The sequence below is a fragment of the Megascapheus bottae genome, chromosome 36 (genome assembly GCF_031878675.1).
Source record: "Megascapheus bottae isolate mThoBot1 chromosome 36, mThoBot2.hap1, whole genome shotgun sequence".
NCBI lineage: Eukaryota > Metazoa > Chordata > Mammalia > Rodentia > Geomyidae > Megascapheus > Megascapheus bottae.
In genome coordinates, this window is record NC_143544.1 from 3,937,584 (window position 1) to 3,956,425 (window position 18,842).

The 18,842-nt window shown below is 47.7% G+C and overlaps 1 protein-coding gene across 14 annotated transcripts in view; it reads right to left on the reverse strand.

Moving 5' to 3' along the window:
* Rbfox1 (RNA binding fox-1 homolog 1) overlaps positions 1-18,842 on the reverse strand; it is an 825,209-nt gene that overhangs the window by 409,476 nt on the left and 396,891 nt on the right. The window lies entirely within an intron of this gene.

The window sequence follows — 18,842 nt, forward strand, 5'->3', positions numbered from 1 at the left end:
CAGTGAGAAGCAAGAGGAGAGGGAGAGGGGAGGGCAAGGAAGAGGTTTTTCCCTAAGTCTGCTGAACAAGAAAAAAGAAGCAGAGTTTTCCAAGGCCAAACACCTTCCTTTACTTGGAAGATCTGACAATAACCTCTCTCTAACATGAGATCACAGCCCTGGGAGGTTGGTGACTAAATGACAAACTCACTCGTAACCATTCACTGGCACAACTTAACCAGTGTGTACACAAGCAGACACACACATTTTAAAAAGAATCACTTCGGTTGTTAAGATTGTTGTTCATAACTTCACACTGATTCTGTGTATTTATTTTAAAGACATGTCTTACAAAAAAGAGATCATAACTATCATAGCTACCTAGCGTCCATCAGGAAGCCCAAGCAAGTACAAGCAAATTTACTTGTGGTATGAGCAGCCTTGGTAACTCCAGGCTTAAGCACACGCACACATATGCAAACACACCCCTGCTTAAGGCAAATAAAACACAGTGTTCTCAGCCACAACACCCAACCCTCAGATTGAGAAATAAGAAATAAGGAGAGAGAGAGAGAGAGAGAGAGAGAGAGAGAGAGAGAGAGAGAGAGAGAGAGAGAGAATGAATATAAAACCAACCAAACAAAGCAAGCCAGCCAGCAAGCACTTCCCAGGACAGTTTCTTCTTGATAATTACATGAAATCCCACACAAGTCACAAGTGATGGGGAAATTTCTTTCATGGCTAAACCGGCTTTCATAGATCTAATTGTTCTTTTCTTCTCTCGATTTCACCATCATCAACGTTTTAAGCAAAGAGAGCCATGCATCATCCCCCCCCTCCAAACACACACACCACCACCACGGGCACGTACACATACACACATTTTTCACATTTTTGTGCTCTCTCTCTCTCTCTCTCTCTCTCTCTCTCTCTCTCTCTCTCTCTCTCTCTCTCTCAAGCAAAAAAAAATACAATTGCAGCAGCATGGAAACGAAGAAGCAGGTGTCGCTTGAGCTCCCGGTGGAAATGAATTCACACGGGCCACGGCCGCACCACAACAGTATTGCACCAGAGCACAATTGCCTAGCGCAAAAAGGCGATTACTCCAGGCTGCAATCTTTATCCCCCCTCGAGTCAATTTATTAATCAAAGAAAAGAGAGAGAGAGAGAGAGAGAGAGAGAGAGAGAGAGAGAGAGAAGCGAGGAGACAGAGACTACCTACCCACAGATACATCATCATCGTGTAAGACAAACCAAAGGCTCTGACAGCAAGCAGAAGTCACCTCACTTCACCAAGAGTATCTCGAAGAAAAAAAACTGAAACCACTGGGTACAAATTCTTGCCTTTTCCTGCCAAGTCCTTAGAGTCTCTCTGATTTCCTTTACACACAAGGGTTGGTGTGCTTGTTTATGAGTTTATGAAGACAGCATTCCTTCAGTGGCACTCTGTGATGTGACTCGCTCCGGGCTGCCTGCCTCTGTCTCTCTCTCTCTCTCTCTCTCTCTCTCTCTCTCTCTCTCTCTCTCTCTCTCTCTCTCTCTCTCTCTCTCTCTTCTCCCTCTCTCTCCCTCCCTCCCTGTTCTCCCTCTCCCCCCCTCTTCCTAACTCTTGCCTTTCTTGTCTCCTGTCAAGTCTGCTTAGGTAACCAATTCTTGGAGCATCTGTCGAATGAGCACATCCAGACACCGTGGGACCAGCTAGCAATAGTCTCAAAAGCAGAAAATGAGACCGCTCGTCCTAATAACCACAATAATAAGAACAACACTAGTAATAATAGCCGCCGCAGCCATGGTGTGATCACAAGGGACTGGCGGCCCGCGGGTCTCTGGTGGGGGGGGGAGCCCCTGCCCCCTGGATGGCCCACGGAGCGAGCCAGTGAACGAGCCCCTCCTCTCTGCACGCACACATCTGCATAGAGCCCTTGACTCTGAGAACAGGTTTTTTTGTAATGTATTTTTTTTTATTTTTTTATTCGTAACTCAAAGTAAAGCTCCAGCCGCAGAGAAAAGAACACGTGCCTCTCCCGGCTTCCCCTTTATCTCTTTAAATGTACTTCACATAAAAGCAGCCTCCACTTAGGTCAGGGCCTCCCCAGACTCCTCAGCTCTGCACCCCACTCGCACAACACACATGCATACCGCCATCTACTGGCCACGCCGTGTTACTGCAGGCTCAGAGGCGGCAGCTGGAGCAGCAGCAGTGGCGGCGGGGGCCCCTGTAGCTGCCTGGTCCACCTCAGTGCTAGGCTGGCCCTGCAGAGCTCTGGTTCAACCCAGGAGTGCATGGAGGATGGCAGTGGAAGCTGGTGTGCCAATTCAGCAAATCCAACGCAGAAAACAAACCCCGCCAGCCACGCCCGGCAAACGGAAAGCTTCCTCAGCTACGATGGAAATTTACCAACACGCAGGCAGGCAGATCAGGGTTGGGGCATGTGCGTGCCGAGTGTGAGTGTGGGTGTGCATGCACATGCCTGTGTGTGAACAAGCCTCTCTCTCCTCCAGTGACAGTTTCAGCCCTGGCAACGTTGTGCCATGTGCATCCAACCTGACCATGTTGAGAGGGTGTCTTTATAAAATCCCAGGCTTGGATGCACAGTGACGAGTGCCTGAAATTACCCAGGACTCTTTTTCCTCCGCCCCCACCCCCTCGCCGACCACGAATCCATCCTCCTTTATTAGTTGTTCTTCTTAATCCATTTTAAATTGTATACTTTATCTTGAAAATTATCTCCATTACCGCAGTGCATGGGGAAGGGCAGGATGGGAAATACAATTTGCCCGGGCATATTAATTGAGGCAGAGCTCAATTATTGATACTTGGATAAGGGAGAAATTAATATCAGAACACACGACAGTACGGAGGAGATGGAGGGGCGGAGGATGTATGTTAGCCCATGTTCAGACCTGAGTCCTGACCTCTTTGGTTGTATTTTTACGTAAGGGGTCAGTCTAACGGGAGCCCCTTATATCTCCCTAGAATGGCAGGGATGTCACTTCAATAATTACAGTGTAAGCTAAATTGTGGAGGGATCTGCAGAGCCCGGCAGGTGGCAGGGCACCTGTTAAAGCGCCCACGGGCACGCAGAGTGCCATTGAGACATCTCATGGATAAAGGAGGGGTGCAGGTGCCACCACCTTGCTAACCACTGACATAACAGTGGAAGCCTGGGGCTTCTGTGCAAAGATCCCAGCCATGGAGACCCCAAGAGGTAAAATGCCAATCACAACGCGGGCACCCTGACCTATCTGCTCACTCAGACCATCGTAGACGCCATCCATCACAGCCAGTGCCATGGACAGGGACCGACCTACTGTACCAGTTCTCTTTTGACTAAGGCTGCAGCCTTCCTGGGCCACGGAACTTTCACTGTCATAAAACCAGGCTCTTCCAAACAAGGCAGCCTGACCCTAATACGAGGCACACAATCGCCTGCCCGCTCTTTGCCACTGCAGAGGGAAAATCCATCTTGGTTATGACCCCTACTAATTTTCCATGTGTGCTAAGAATCAGCTCTGCCCTTCTGGATAAGAAAATGTTTCGAGGGGGGATAATAAATCCACCATTCCATTCCTTAGCTATTTGCATGCATGCAACCATTCATCGATTTAGTGGTGTGAATTCTCCTGGGTGCCTGTTCAGAAGCCACGTCGGCTCACACAGGGAAAGGGAGTGTGTGGAGAGCTCAAGTTGAGCGTCAGCAAATAGCCTGAAGATGTTATTCTGTCTGGCCAAAATGTCTTTTAAAGTCTAATTTGCTGGCCAATATGCAAATGCCCAGCAGATTTCAAATGAAAGTCTGCTTTTGAGAGAGACTGGAGGATCTAGTCACCATGGGAAGCCTGCACTTCCTCGGGGGTGACAGTGGACTGTAAGAGTGGGCTGCTCCCAGCCAAGGGAGCAGACACTGGCCCACTCCTAAGAGCACCACACCATCCTCCAGAAGTCAATTAATCTAAGTTCGTTCAGAGACATTTAACTGAGCAAACCTGATCTGCGCTGGAAGGTGAGAGCACACGCGCACACACACACACACACACACACACACACACACACACACACACACATCTCATTGCTTATTGATGGATAGGCTGATTTCTCTCTTCCTCCCTCCTTCTCTCCGTCTCTCCCTCTTTCCCCCTCTCGCTCTCTCTTTGTACAGTACTGAGGATTGGACTCAGGACTTCCCACTTGCTGGGCAAGCACTCTAACCACATGAATAGCAATATAAACTTGAGCTGTATCTCCAGCTGTTTTGTTTTTGTTTTAAGTGTGTATTGTTGGTCAGGGGTGGGGGTTCCTGGGGCTTGATCTCAGGCCCTGGGTGCTATATCTGAGCTTTTATTACTCAAGGGTAGTGCTCTACTACTTGAACCACAACTCTGCTTCCAGCTTTTTGTTGGAAAATTAAAGATCAGAGTCTCATAGACTTTCCTGCCTGCGATGGCTTCAAACCAAGATCCTCAGATCTCAGCCTTCTGAGGAGAGAGAGGAGGGAGAGGAGGGAGAGGAGGGAGAGAGGAGAGAGCTTGGCTGCATGAGCATTAGCAGGCTCCCTCTTTTCCCTCTCAGGGCACCCAGCCTAATGGTCTGCATGTCCTCATGTAAGGTAGGCCTTACTTAAGTAGCAGATATGCCCACTGGGCATTCTATTCATCTCCTCCATATCTCTAAGTCCCTTCAAGGTGGCAACCAAGGTCAGGTAGCCATCGCAGCACCACCAAGGTCTCACATTTTGGCACAACACTTTCAAAATTTTTTTGGGCTAGTCCTGGGGCTTGAACCTCAGAGCCTGGGTATTATTCTTTGGCTTTCTAGAGGCTAGCTCTCTACCACGTGAGCCACAGCACCACTTCTGGCTTTTTCTGTGCATGTAGTACCAAGGAATCGAATCCAGGGCTTCATGCATGCGACTCTACCACGCTCTCTGCCCCAAGAATCTTTCTTTTTATATATGTATGTACTTCCTTATTATTTATTGCCTGACAGCTGGGTCGTGCAAAGCCAGATTTGAATGTAAGCCTATCAGAACAAATTCAGGCGGAAGCCCAGTGAATGGATAGAGTGATCCTGCAATGCCCAAGGCAGGCAGTGCAGGAGAGGCACAGTGCCCGTGTCCAGACCTGGAGGGTCACAGATTTGACCCGATGCCTGCCAGTGCATCGTGTCTTATATCTAGTCTTTTGCTTCATTTTGTATAGATGGCCACTCTCCCTCAGCTCTTTCTCTGCCCTTCCTCTATGTGTGGGAACATGAGGAGCCTCTGAGAGGAAGAGGATTCTTCCCAAGATGGAGAAAGCAACTTATCGCTGTGACACAGGCAGGAGACAGCTGTTCCCCATAAATCAACTTCCGGAGGTGTCATGAGCCTGGGACTCAGGAATCCAGAGGTTAAACAGACAGAATGGAACATCCAGTGTGCTATCCCCTCCCCTGGGAGGGGTGAGGCAGGAGGGGGCATCTGCCAATTATGTCCATGTTTGAAATTCTGCTGCTAACCGAATTGATGGTCCAATCAATTGTTCAAACCTTGTTCCTTGGAATGAGCAGAATGACATTTGCTGTTTACTGCCATCCCCCAAAGCTTCCATTTTAAATCATTTTAATAACAAGGTAAACATATTCAAATATTCAATTTGAAACCAATTTTTCCCCCATTTGCAACCTGGCTGGTAGCAAGGGCTTCTGCTCCAGTTGGAGTTGGCCAACACTTTTTGTTTTGCAGGCTCACATAGGAATGATTTAAAAAATAATTAACCCAGTTATCCGTCATCAGCCCAGCGGAATAATTAATCGACGGCAAAGCCATGGCTTAGGAACCAGCCCTGATTAAGCTACCAGTGGCCTATCTGTTTAAGTGGCTTCTCATCAGTGACAGAAACCGAATCCCAATGTGATGTGGTGGGTCATACTAGACCATCGACATCCGGCTTTAAACTTCATGAAAGTCTTCATTAAAAAGATTCCCAGAGCTGAAGAGCTCAAGGACAGTGCCCAGGCCGAGTTCAAGCCCCATGACCAAACAAAAATAAGAGATTCCCAGACACCAAGCCGAACGTGAAGGTGAGTTGAAGAATCTTCTCACTTGGTTCAGGGCCAGGACCTTGATATCTCATAGGTTGACGAGTGAGTTGGAGACCATTTCTAGAAAATGGATATAGTCTAGGTCACCTGCAACTGGCTGTCCCAAGGCTGAAGAGAACCCTGCTGTCACAATGCTGGTGTGGCGCTGAGTCAGTCCATCCGCAGAAAAGTGGACTCCAGAGGAGGCGCTCCGTAGAGCTTTTCCCAGACCCTTGGGGCAGGTGTCACCAGCTGCCATTGCTCTGCACTAGCAAGGGGTGGGACATGGGGGGGGGGGGACATCTGTTCTCTTCATTTAAAACGGCATGCTTCTCTTTTCCTATGCCAGTCCCTCTAGCCACAGTGGGGCAAAGAACATTCCTTGTCTTTCTTGGTCTGCTTGTGCTGAAATGAGGAAGTGGTGATCCACAGTGAATGCTGATCTCCGCCCCCCTCTCCCCCAGAGGCTGGAGTCTGTGAGAATCAACCCTTGGCAGAGCCTGGGAAGTCAGGGCAGGAGAGGGGAGGGACCAGAAAAAGGGAGGGGAGGGGAAGGGAGGAAAGGGGAAGGGAGGGGAGGGGAAGGAAGAGACTAGAAGGAGGGAGGGATAAAAAGGAAGAAGAGAAAGAGGGGGATAAGGAGGGAGGGAGGAAAGGAAGGAAGGAAGGAAGGAGGATAAAGGAAGAAGAGGAACACAGTGAGAGAAGGGGAAGTCAAAAGCTGAAATAGGGAGAAAGAAAATGAGGAGATAGAGAAGTGTGCTGAAGGGGAAGATCGGGAAAGGGAAGAGGGACAGTCAGAAAGAGAAAGAAGATGGAAAGAGGATAAAGGTGTAGGGGGGGAGGGAGACAGGGAGAGGGGGAGAGGGGGCAGCAAACACACAGTGGGGCCAAACCTGGACTTCTACAAGATTAACAATGTCACCTGTGGAGACATACGTCCCTGCCTGGTCACCTATAACTACGGTTACAATGCCAATGAAATTGTAACATGCGTTTTGGATAAACATTCAAACCACCGCACTTTGCTAGTCAAAACATGTGGTGATTTGTACTGTAGGATTCCAAGCCCTCGCTCCTGGAGGGACCGCTTATGCCATGGAAGAGGCTGACCTCCATGGGGAAATGCCAACCCACAAGCCATCCCCCATGGTGTCTGACCACTGGACTGTCCAAGTAGGTGTCCTAGAATGACAGACACTAACAAGGCCATGCACAAGGATTCAATTCTTTTAAAGAGACATTCATTGTAACAAGTTTAAAATATATAATTATCATATAATATGAACAGTAAAGTGATAACTTTTCAACTCCTAGCTCAGGCTCTGGAACACAAGGACAGTTAAATAATCAGCATGCATTGCATCAGTGTGGAAAGTAATTCAGCCTTTAGAATATTTGTCCTGCAGATAAAAAGAACTCCCTGCTTCCCTGTCTGACATTTATTTTTCCAGCACTGGATGTGGATCTCTCTAAAGCCAAGAACATCCTCGGGGCCAGGAGTTTGGCCTAGTGGTTAAAGTGCTTGCCTAGCATGCATGAATACCCAGGTTCGATTCCTCGGTACCACATACATAGAAAAAAGCCGGAAGTGGTGCTGAGGCTCAAGTGGTAGAGCTCTAGCCTTGAGAAAGTCCAAGGACAGTGCTCAGGCCCTGAGCTCAAGCCCAGGACTGGCAAAAAAAAAAAAAAAAAAAGCCAAGAACATCCTCATTTGGGTCCCTGCCCTCCACACACACACACACACACACACACACACACACACACACACACACACACACTAAGGACTGACCAAGTTACAATGGCCAAAGTGTAGGACACAAGTAGTGTTACACTGAAGATTACAGCCTCACTGTTTCCCAGTAAGGTGATGTTGTTACAACCTGAAGATGGAGAATGAGGCAAGGACAGGAGGAGCCTGTGGGATCTGCATCATCCCAGGATGAGAAATCAGCATGGGAACGGAGCTGGGAACGCAATGCTGGCTGGACGCGGGCCATGAGCTACATGGCCTCCAGGCCAAGCAAGTTCAAGGGAGAGACCAGCGGGAGCAGGATGGCCCCTCCAGGCAGTGAAGGCTGGCTTCCAGAGCTGGTGTTGTAGTGGGGCATGGGGTGTTCACACTTTCCACCCCGGGAATCCAGCCTTCCCACAGCCGATCCTGAAATGCTGCCACACAGTGGGGCAAAATAAAGTCAGGAGTGGCCCCCAAGACACTGGCAGAGACTAGGATGAGAATCAGCATGAGAATAAATCACAGCGCCATCTCCCAGCCAGCCAGGGAACCTAAGGGATTCAGGGTGGCAGTCTGCAAACCTTATAGAAAGGAAGAAAGAAGGAAGCAAGAGCCTTAGCCTTAGTCGCCATCCTTCCAGGGAAGTACACTCAAGACTGACCCACTCGCTTGGATCATGGTTAAAACAGCTCTTCTGGGAGAAAGAGAGAAAGACCAGGCTGTTGGACCTGTCGTTGATGGGGAGGTAGAAATGACCCAGGCACACAGGCCTGCTCCCTCTGCTGAGAGACTATGGTCACAACTCTGAAAACACGCCTGCTCTGCCTGGAATCCTCAGAGGCCCGGTCAATCCTGACACGGGCTCCCAACATGAAACGGCAATTGAGCGTTACTTTATTTGATTTAATTTATATTTTTAATCCTTATCCACTTTTGCCTTGGAGTGGAGGGAGAGCATTGGTAAAGTGCACACATCTTTAGAAAAAGTTCTAGTAAAATACATCTGACATGGAATTTGTCACTATGCATTCCGAAGCCTAAACTTCCTCAGTCACTAGGGCATGGAAGACAGGAACCCTCCACCCCTCCACTGACTGCTTCTGCAACTGGCAAAATGGACATTCTAGACCCAACCCACCCAGGGAAACCACAATGGGACAAAGTACACTAATGTGAACTGTGAATTTTCACACATTTTCACATATACCCCACACTACCGCCTGCCCAGCATAGAATCTGGAATACCGAGTGCCCAGAGATCTCCCTCCTGCCTCAATGAAGGAAAAAAAAAGGTTGTTTTCCCTCTCATCTTTCTAGTTTTTCTCTCCATCATAATGCAAAGGCTTTTATGAGGCACTTCTTCAAGATGGCATTTTATTTTGCTTTATACAGAGGGAGACAAACAGAAGGGATGCCACCACTAAATTCTCCAAGAATTTACAACCGGAATTTGATGGAGCAGAGACTCAGGAGCTACTGGGCACCGCCTCATGCACAGGGAGGGGAGGGGAGGGCGCTCTGGCAACAGTGTGTTGTGTGGGAGGCCCGAATGCCCCAGTGGAACATGCACACACAGAGCCGGTGCCTGCCTCCCCCTCACTCCTGCCTCCCCCAGGGCCTTCTGGCGAGGGATGCACAGAGGGCTACTTACATGACACCCACAGGCCCAGCCCTCAGTCTGAAAGACCCACACAGAGCTGAGGTGCCACACCAGGAACCTGTCCACCTGTCCTCTTAGACAGTAAAGTGACGCAGAGGACTTGGGAGGAAAACTCAGGATCTGCCTGTGACTATCATCAGGATCCCCACCACACACACACACACACACACACACACACACACACACACACACACACACACGCACACGCAATGATAAAAGGATAAAAGAAGGAAGCTTGTCCAGGCTGGGAGGTGCTCCAAAGGAGGCTCCTCTTCCCTTGCCCTCCGAGCGGACCCATGTCACAGATCTGCCCTCCGTAATTATGAGATCCTAAGTCTTTAATATTTTGGATGTCTAGTTTTCGTAGGGTTTTTTTCCTTGTTTGTTTGATATCGACTCTAGCCTTCTATGGCAATTTAGGCTCCTTCAACAGGATAACATCTTGTTGGTTTTAGACAGGATCGGGGTGTTGTCTCAAGCTTGGGAAGGGTGCACCTCAGAGCCAGATGGCTCCGTGTTCTTTGCTCTTCTCCTGTCGGGGGATTTTGATGCTTTACCTTCACCATGAATCTGGTAGGAGAAAACGGAGAAAGGATGCTGGTCTGTGCTGAGGAGGTGACAAGAAGCATGCTTTTCTGCTGGGCCTTGACAGCAAAATATTTCAAATTAAAAACAAAACAATGTTTTAAAAAGCCGTGCATCATAGATGCTCAATAAAATAGTTTAGAAGGGCTGATGTGTTCTATGAGTCAGGACCTCTCAGAACAAAGCCTGGACTTCCCTCTTCGCAGGCTGGGACGCAAATGTTTTACCACCTGGGCAATGGCCTGCTTGCAAACGGGCTCTGGTGCTCCTTCAGAGTTGTTTCTCTTAATGGCAAACTTTGCCAGAAAGCAACTGGACAACGTACAATGCCATGCACAGCTGGAGGCATGCTCCCACCTTCCCGTGATCAGCAGGGATGCTGCCCTGCCAGTGCTGGCTTTGCTGCATGCAATCCCTTTGAGTCTGGTGTCTGCGTAGTGAGGTTCTGGTTTCCACATCCCCTGGGGAACAGAGGGGATGGGTGGCCAAGTCTCCTATTCGGATGATGATGATGATGATGGTGATCATGACTATTTAAATCTCAGTGTGCTCCTGACATTTTAGACAATTCCACTTGCTAAGAGGGCCAGTGCACTGGCAAATCACAGTATGCCCAGGAAGCCTATCCAGAGGCACACAGCACGACCAGGTTCCTCAGAACCACGTCACAGCTAACTCTGCTGTCTCAGAAAAAGCTTGATGTTTAATTCAGACATCCATAATAATAATAATTAACAAAAAACCTACGTTCAGTATAAAGTTGCTGAAACGTATATGCCGGCACGATTTAGAGTTTATAACCACTGAAAAAAATAACAGTATAAAATTGCTTTAAAAAAATCCCTAAAATCCTCGCACAGTTCTCAGCAGTACCTTCAGGAGCATGGGCATTGCCATTGGCATAAATGGCATCTTAAGCACAGCCACTCAGAAATCTCACCTTCCCAATGGGCAGCCAAACAGAGCTTCCCTGTTCTTAGGCTTTTTCCTCCTCTTCTTTTTCAAAATGTCTTTTCCTTTGTGTGTGTGTGTGTGTGTGTGTGTGTGTGTGTGTGTGTGTGTGTGTGCTTATCAGAGTCTTGTTACACATTACAGGCTGGCTTTGAACTCACGATCCTCCTGCCTCCTGTCTTAGCCTTCCCCTAAGTGCTGGGACTACAGGTATGTGCTACCCTCCCTATACGAGTATTTTCTGCATTCCCTGCTCTTAAGGATACATAGCCCATGGAAATCTGGGGATTGGGACACCTCCCCTCCCCCTGTCATGAAGGAGAGAGACCAGAAGGCAGCGCTGTACCCAGAGGCATGGGGGCGGGGGAAGCACTACAGGATGTGATGAGAAGCCAGCTTTTAGCAAACCCTTCACTAAACTCTTGGCTCTGCAACTCCCCAAGTTTACACATCTCCCCAGTGTCTCTATAGGAGTCTTTGATCACAGGGAAGGGGAAAAAAAGGAAACGAGTTCTGATAAATTCAGCAGAAAGAGAAATCACGCAGAGGATACAAGCTAGCTCCGGGGACGGATGGATGACCAGGCTTCACACAGGAAGAGAGGGCTTAGGGTGGATCCACGGTCCAGCCTGGAACTCTTTCCACTCTCCATCTTGCCCGGGTACCTGTTGCCATGGAAACAAGCCACCCCACCACCCGGACTTGCTTTCCATCACACTTTTTCTCTCCTAGATTTTTTTTTTAATTTTTGAATCATCCAAAGCCCCAAGAGAAATTCTAATTGGTTAGCCTTCACCATGTCCAGTCTCCCAACACCCATCGCCACCGCATGCCTGAGGGCTGAGAATCCACCCACCCGAGGGACAGAGAGGGACTGGCTGCTTCTGGTGAGCAGATGCTGAGCAGACAGGACAAGGGCTGGCCAGCCACTCCAGTACACACCTGGATGGGGGTGGGCACGGCACAAGCACATGCCAGCACAGAGGACACAATGGGAGCAGGGTGGGGTCTCCTGCATCATCAGGAGGAGTTCCTTCTCCTTCAGCCTTTGCTCCTCCCCTCCCCCTCCCCCTGCCCCTCTGCCTCCTGCTCCTCCTCCTGAGCAGGGGAAAATCATAGGCCCCTTGGCTATCTGCTCACTTCTCCAGTCTATTTCCCTGGCAAGTATGAATATACGTATGCATGTGTGACGCTGTGTGTGTGTGTGTGTGTGTGTGTGTGTGTGTGTGTGTGTGTGTGTGTAACTGAAGTAGAATGGTTTTCAGATCTCAGAGGAGCGTGGCAGGAAGACAAGCCCTGGATGAGGCATCACTCACAGAAATGAACAGCAGAGATGGCAAACTGAAATGTCAGCATTTCTTAACAGCTTCGCTGGGAGCTCTTTAATTCAGGCTCAATAATAAAACAAGGAGCAGGAAGGTGGGCCCTGGACAGGGGTCTGAGGATGAGGAAAATGGACTGGAATGACGCAGGGAAAGTCTCTGGACACATGCCCTCCCTGGTTGCACTTTGGAGCTTTCTCAGAAAAAAAGTGTGGAAAACCCACAGCATGCTCAGAGAATCGATGAGTAAATGTGTGCATATGAGAAAGAAAGAAAGAAAGAAAGAAAGAAAGAAAGAAAGAAAGAAAGAAAGAAAGAAAGAAAGAAAGAGGGGGAGGACTCAGCCACCTGCATATATTTATCTTTATTTAGATAGAGGCAAGGACAGTGGATGCACTTCTGGAGACAGCATTTTTAAAATATGTTTTTAAGTGCATTTACGTAGATTGTCTGATAGACTAAGCCTGTGCTCTTTCTCTCAGTAGAGTTGATTATTTGGGGGCAACTCTCCTTTCCTACCAAGCAGGATGTATAGGTGTAAAACACTTTTCTGGGGATTAAGGAAAATACCTGCGGGTCATTCGGGTGAATTTTCCCTTTTACTGCAGACCAGTGAAGTTAGGATTGTTAGGGAATGAACCTCAAAACAGGCACAATTTACATTCGTGTTTCCAGCCCTTGTGTGGCTCCTGTAAAATGTCACCTTCTTTGAGAAGAAGGTATTAGCTGGGTGCTGGTGGATCATGCCTGTCATCCTAGCTACTCAGGAGACTGAGATCTGAGGATTACAGTTTAAAGCTAGTCAGGGCAGGAAAGTCCATGAGACTCTTACCTCCAATAAACGACTCAAAAAAGCTGGAGACTGAGCTGTAGCTCAAGAAGTAGAGTGCTCACCTTGAGCAAATGAAGCTCAGGGACAGAGCACCGTCCCAGGGTTCAAGCCTCAGGCCCATCAAAAAAGAAGAAAGAGAAGAAGGAGAAGAGGGAGAAAGAGAAGGAGGAGAAGGGAAAGAAGGAGGAGGAGGAGGAGGAGGAGGAGGAGGAGGAGGAGGAGGAGGAGGAGGAGGAAAGAAGGTAATGATCCTCTCTGTCTCACTTTATCTATATATATATCCTCTGTGTAATAGTTGTTTTTCATATATTCCAATCTATCTTCGACTTTTTATTTTGCAGTGAACTAGATCAATATGCATTTGTTTGCTGTGCTCTGATGTGAGGGAGAACTCGAGAGTTCTGTGAGTAAGCGCTGCAGAGAGGGATCTCTTGTGAAAGGTGCTTTCTTGGATGGAACTCCCTCATTCTGCTTCTCACAGAGTCCCCACTGGCATGTTTGTCTCCAGGTCAGCTCACTGTGGCCCCACTTCTTTCTCTGGCAAAACTTCAACCGTGTGTCTTGTCTGTGGCTGCTTTCTGCACGAAGTGTTCATCTTGGAGGGTGGCATTTGTGCCCTGGTCTGTGACAGCATCCATGTGACAACACAGCCCTTTCAGATAAAGTCTGCTGACCCCATCCTGGGCTAAACTGCTGCGGGTTTGGCAGACAGGATGTGGAGCACAGCTCTGACACTACAAGCAAGAGGGATGGTTCCTGATCCTCCAGGCTCGCTCCTAGGTGTTCCTCACTTTACATTCCTCTCGCCCATGGCTAATTGAATTCATTCTTGAAGCTCTGCTTTCACAGAGAGTTTCTAAACACATTTAGCTTCATTTTCACAGAAACAGCTCTCTCTCTCCCCCTCCCTCTCTTTTTAAAAAATCTTACTCCACTCATTTTTCATCAGTTTACACAATATTCCACTAAATAATGTAATTACAGTAACAAGTGTAGCTGGCGGGAGCGGCTCTGGGAAGGAGTACAAGCTCCTCTTGGCAAGCAGACACTGCTGCGGGCAAGGGAGAAGTAAACATGAGCATGACAGTTATACCACAGCATGCATGGCCAGCAGCCAAAATGCTTCCTAAAGTAACTGGACAGAGCACCCGAGTGTGGGAGGCTCGGGAAGTGGAGGCCCAGGAGGCGCGCTTTCTCCCGTTCACGCCTTTCCCTTGTGTCATGAAATGCTCCAGTAATTGTTCTTTGTCCCCAGGAATATTTCTTTGTAACCACAGTCATTTCACTAATCCATCGTTTATTTTGTTTTTCTGCCAGTCTGCCAAATCTAGGAGATCAAGAACTGTGCAGGTTTGATGGTGCCATTATATCTCCTCTACCTAGCGTAGGGGCGGGGCCCGTGGCTCATCTTGGTGACATATATGGATATAGATACCTTGAATGAACAATAGAATGGAAGGAGACATTCCTATGGGAAGCCACCTCGGAAACAGTCAAGACAATCCAAGTTCTCTTAGATGGTGGGCAAGAGCTCAGGGAGCTCAGCTCCTTCACTGCTCTGCTAAAAGCCACAGTGAGAAATGCCCCAGACTGTGCAAGGAAGGAGTATTTGCAAAATGGGAAGAGATGGTCTTGCTCTGATTCTCAGCTTAAGCTCCAGGAAGCCCAGAAGATTCCCTACCTCGTGCCTGGTTGTCGGAGGCTGAGGTAGTCTAAGGCAAGCTGAGTAGGAGCAATTTGCATTCTGCAATCCCCATCCTTCCTGTAGCTAGCAGGAATGGAGACCTGCTTCTGACCGGCAAATTAAATATTGATAACATAGTCTGCCATAAACATCTTCTACAAGACAGCCACCAGTGATTGCCATGTTTCTAAAGCCTGGGTCGTTTGCATTTGACTATCACCATTTTCATCATCACTAAGGGCAATCTGATACATGTTGTAGTTAATGCTTATCTTTAAAGAAACTCATTTTTTGACTCCAAATAAACATATTTGCCAAATAAATCGGGTAATGCTATCGCAACAGAAAACCAACCTTAGCATATTCAGAAATAAAAGTTAAGATGGGAAGGGGGATAACCCACTGGAACCTAAAAATGATTAAAATCCTTTGCTATCCCAGATACTATGCAAAGGCCCTTATATACATTAATTATTGTTATTTTTTTGTTTGCAGGCAGACAGAAGTACATGCATGCATGTTTGTATGCACGCATACCCTTTGTAAATTAAGTATCCAGCTGAGGAATCTGAGGGGCAGGGAGTTGATGTTATACACATAAACCTGCAAAGTACTAAATTGCAAATTTTAGATTTTATCTCAAGTAGGCCTAGCTCCAGGCTCCTAATTCTTAACTGCCATATTTTGCAAACAATGTGATTAAAGTCTGATAGAAGCTCAGGCTGCTGCAGGCTCTAAGCCCCAGGCACACTCCCTTTCAGTTAAAAAAGAAAGCTCAGAAAGTGTTAAGAGTCCTGTTTAATCTACTTTAGCTTAAAATGAGACTTTCTCATTGACATAAATGGGGGGGGGGATTTGGACAGAATTGGAAAGGGAATAACTTTCTGAAAGACTTGGCGGTTGGCTATGAACCACACAGGAAGGGCTGTGAAATATACAGCCCTGGAAATTCAGTGAGGTAGTGAATTTTCCAACATCCTTTGCTGAACCCTGATTCTCGTGTTTTAGGGGCTCTCTGAAAACTCTCAGCTCCCAATGGCTCTCTTTCCTCATCACACACCTTCCCTTCAATGGATATCGGGGCCCATAGGAGTCTCTCTGTGCCACTTCCTTGGACAGATCTGATTGGACTAGAGGAAGCAGCTGATCTAAGCATGGGCCAATCAGGGTCCTCTTCCCAGGATGTGTAATTAGCCTCAACCTCAACTCATCTCTCTCCCTTGTAAGGAACCATGAGCATAAATCACAAGGCCTGGAAAATACCATGACCACAATAGGGCAGGGTCCAACTCAAAACAAAACAAAATCCTGAATGAACTCAGAGGAGGGGAAGAGGCCATGGAGAGAAGAAGAGGAGGGGAAGGGAAGGGAAGGAAGAGACACTTTGGAGAGACTTTCTACTCCTAAGCTTTGGTTCTTAGGATGCCTCACTGAAAGTTTTTGTGCTAAGGCTGGCTCAAATTAGTTTCTATGATTTATAACTCAAAACAGCAATCACCGAGAAAGGTATTTAGGAGGAGGAAGAGGAGGAGGAGGAGGAAGAGGAGGAGGAGGAGGAGGAGGAGGAGGAGGAGGAGGAGGTAGTGGTGGTGGTGGTGATGGTGATGGTGGAGGCGGCAGCAGCACTCATCCTCTCCAGGCCTTCTGGTGAGGAAGCTGAGGACAAGCAGCTGAGAGAGAAGCAGCCATCTTGGAAAAACGAGAGCAGAGGGATTCAGTGTCACTTTCAGATACCAGAAATCCACCGAAGTCAGCCTGGCGCTCGGGGTGAGTCCTGTGCTTATCACTTAAACACCTCTCAGTAACCTGGGTGCAGCACACCCCAACTGACAAAACAGATTCAATTCCCAAGTGTGTCACTCAGGGCACAATCTACAGCTGACATTCCACCATCCACACGGTCTGCAAAGTCCCTACGTATTCCATTGTCTCTGTGTTCTGCCTTTGCACAGTGAAGGCTCTTGGATGCCTCACAATTCATTATGCTTTGTACAGGTTCTAAGATTGTCTTAATTTGTCAGGTCCTCCTCCTGACACAAAAACACATTGCATGCTCTCTCTTTCTCTCCCTCCCTCCCTCCCTTCTCTCTCTTCTTCTCCCCCTTTTGTTGTTTCTCCTCTCTCTCTGTCTCTCTCTCTCTTTCTCTCCTTCATTCTCACTCCTCTCTCTCTCTCTCTCTCTCTCTCTCTCTCTCTCTCTCTCTCTCTCATTCTCTCTCTAGTACTGACCTACTTCTGGCCAACATCTTACTGAAACATGAAGAGAAGCCTGAAGTTGTAATTCATTATTTACTAGATTGAGCCAGTAATTGAGAACGGGGTGGGGGCTGGGGGGGGAAAGAGAGACAACCAGAGAAGCCCAAGCAAGCCTAGAACATCTCAAAGCTTGGTCACAGAGAAACTGCCAAATCAGGTGGGCACAGGTACCAGGGAGGAGGTAGGTAGGAGGAAAAGGGTCATGGGAAAGCTTTGATGGGAAATCCCCCTCACACCCCACCACAAATATGCATATGAGGAAGATGAGGAAGAGAAAGCTCAGCCTGCCATCCCACTGCTGGCTATAGGGAGGGACTCTCCTTTAGCTCGCACAAGGACTTAAAAAAATCTGATGCAATGGAAGTCGTTCTACAATCCATTGTCATCTGGGGACCACAGCTTAGCAATTGCTCTGACAAGACTGTGTACAAAGGCATTAGGTTTCTTTAATCATTTTTATTTAGTTGGTCACCAACTACCAAAATCACTTCTGTACTTGCTGCTTGATCTCTGTTTGTTTGTTTTGTGTCTGTACTGGAGCTTGAACCCAGAACTTTGTGTTCTGGCTTGGCTTCTTCACTCAAAGCTGGCCTTCTACCACTTGAGCCACACCTCCACTTCTGGCTTTTTGTTGGTTAGCTGGAGACAAGACTCTTGGGTTTATTTGCCCCTGCTGGCTCTGGATTCCGACCCTCTTCTCTCAGCCTCCTGGGTAGCTGGGATGTCTGGTGTGAACCACAGGCATAGGGCTACTATTGCGGGCTTAAAGCGCCCGACTATTGTACTGTGTATAACACTTTAGGAGTGTGACTGCCAAGCCTTATTGTCAAGTAAAGCTTGCAAGTTTCCATCAATGACATTAATCAACCATGACTTCAAACTCTACCACTTTCAACATGAACAAACTTAACAAGGAAACCCCTTGGGTATGAGACACTGTGGCAAGAAACCATGATATATCATTTCTTTTCTTTTTTGGTAACAGTTCTGGGGCTTGATCTCAAAGCCTTGGAGCTGTCCCCGATTCCTTTATCTCAAGGTTACCTCTCTACCACTTGAGCCACAAAGCCATTTCTGGCTTTTATTCTGAGTAGCTTATCGGAGATAAAAGTCTCCTGGATTTTCCCACCCAAGCTGGCTTTGAACCATAATCCTTGGACCTCAGCCTCCTGAGTAGCTGGGATGGCAAGTGCGAGTCACTGGTACCCAGCTGCACTATTTTTTTTAAGATACCACCCATGTTACAAGAAGGACACCATGAAAACAGAGGAATGCCGCCACCAAGCTCCACTTAAAAGTAAGCCACTTTCTCCTGTGGGATACACTGTTCATCAAACACACTTGAACACAAATCTCATTCCAAAGTAAGAACTAGGAGACTGACAATTCCCTCTCTCCCCATAGACACAAATGAGGCTGGACGCCAGGGATCTGAGGACCTCTCAAATTCCCTTAAAAAAAAGTCCTTAGAGTATGGCTTAACCATACATCCCCAGCCACAGCCAAAGAATGCTTCCTTCACTCAGCAGAGAGGCGGGCGTTGACGTTAAGAAGAGAGCAAGGTGCCCTTTTGACCTTCGGTGGTACTTAGGCCTTGTGTTGTTCATGCCAAGTACAGTGATGTCAAACAAATTCCAGAAGAGAGGTATTTATTGCTGACTCTAAATCAAGAAATCCATAGCTACCATAATGGTACTTCAAAAGAAGATATACTGTATTTACCGGCTCAATCAATACTAAATTAGCTGGGATAAATATGTTCAACTCCACCAGTGTT